At 44.4% G+C, this 1,898-nt stretch overlaps 1 protein-coding gene across 9 annotated transcripts in view; it reads left to right on the forward strand.

The window, feature by feature from the left end:
* Positions 1-1,898, forward strand: part of baiap2b (BAR/IMD domain containing adaptor protein 2b) — a 56,614-nt gene that overhangs the window by 38,287 nt on the left and 16,429 nt on the right. The window lies entirely within an intron of this gene.

Here is a 1,898-nt window from a genome sequence, read left to right on the forward strand (position 1 = left end):
GTGTGTGTGTGTGTGTGTGTGTGTGTGTGTGTGTGTGTGTGTGGGAGGCTGAAGTGTCAGATGTTTTGAATGGTGCAAACTATAGTTTGTGGTGCTGCTTTGAATGAATGAGGAATTAAAGAAGTTCTGTGGCTCAGAGTTCATCCTTATGGCCGGCTGGAAGACAACTGTGTAAGAAAATGCATGACCACATGGTGACATCAGCCAGTGCCATGAAAATATAATCCCATTGGCTTCAGCCCAGTGTGTGGTGCAGACAACCTGCCGGTCGGCCACTTGAGGAAACATTAGTTCCTCGTCATTCACTTCATCTTTATTTCAGCAAAGACAGAATTAGTCACCAACGCACACTTTTAGTGAACTCACGCTGACTCTCCGCTGCGGCGCTGCTCCTCGTAGAGTTGGCTCTCGGATGCCTTTCCCTCCTCCTGATGGGATTTGAGCTTCAGTGCGGCTGGTAATCCGTGACAGCACTGATGGGATCGGATGTGCTGAGCTGAATGGGATGGGACCCCCGACTGGGCACATGCAGTTTGGGTGCCAGTCTAGCGAGGCTCTTCACAGTGAGAGAAATGGGCAAAGGGAAGTTCACGACTCCAACTCACTGCGGCAAACACACGGGCTGAACAGAGAAAACAATCCCAGAGATGTGAATGTGGTTTTGGGAGTTCAAAATACAGCAAAATGTGAACGGTAGTGTAAAGGAGAGCTGACGTTGTCTTCAGTCTGTGGCCTTCATCAAGGCCAACGCCGTCATTCCGCCGTCATTCCGCCATTCCTAGAACCTGCACCGTGTTTAGTGAAGTCTCTTCTCTACCCTCATCCTGATGTCAGCTACAGAGACATTTTAAACAAGATTAATTTATAAGCATGCAAGATTATAAAAACAGGATTAAGCACTGAATGTGCTTCTTCTTTCACTGGTCCTCTGATTGATGCTATCTGCTGGTTTCTGTTAAGTCTGTAGTTTTCTTTATGTGCAGTTTTTTATGATTTTATGTTGTTTTGAACTTTTTACTGTATAAAAACATCTGTGTTTTCATGTGGGGAAACTCTCATGCTGCCATCTTGGTCAGGACCCACTTGTTAAAGAAAAGAAATGTAATATTTCAATTGGATTTTCCGGGCTAAAGAATAACATAAAGTACATTTAAATAGTACAATTATCAACAAACACAACTTTTCAGAATTAAATTTATACTCATCAATAGATTATATCTTATGTCGGGAACCCCTTACCGGCCTCTAAGTAACCTAAACATGCAGCTGCTCCTCTCTAGAGCCAGTGTTTGGTTTGTCCGCTCTGGGCTCCTGTAGAAACGCTCCATGAAGAGGACCTGCTCCTCATGATGTAAACCTCTCGTTCTAAGCTAACAGAAAACACACAACAATTCTTAGTTTCAGCTCCTTATACACAAATGAAACGTAGTTCTAAATATTATATGCAACTTCTGCTAATGGATCACCTTAGTGCTACACATTAGACCTTTAAGTGTGTAAATACATATAAAGACATATTTTAAAAACACCACAACGAAACACTCAAAAGCAACAAAGAACATGAGAATGTATTCACAACAGTGTTTAATCCAAGTTCACTACGGTTACTTTGCTCATTAGCATTACATAATATGTGTTGTTTATCGAGGGCAGGTGATGAGGCATATTTCTCTCATCTTCAGGTGAGGCCTGAGCGGGTTTAGGTAAGGCTTGAGCGGAGGCGTGAGGAGACGGAGCGAGTCTGTGCACCCCCGTCTGTAGGCGCTCTGGTGACACATGGTGGGCGTGCCCTCTTACACAACCTGCACAGGAGATGCTGCTGTGATGTGCCGTCTGTCCAATCAGCTGCTCCTCAGCAGAGAGAGAGAGAGAGAGAGAGAGAGAGAGAGAGAGAGAGA

The sequence above is a fragment of the Anarrhichthys ocellatus genome, unplaced genomic scaffold (genome assembly GCF_004355925.1).
Source record: "Anarrhichthys ocellatus isolate YVR2014 unplaced genomic scaffold, GSC_Weel_1.0 scaffold4, whole genome shotgun sequence".
NCBI lineage: Eukaryota > Metazoa > Chordata > Actinopteri > Perciformes > Anarhichadidae > Anarrhichthys > Anarrhichthys ocellatus.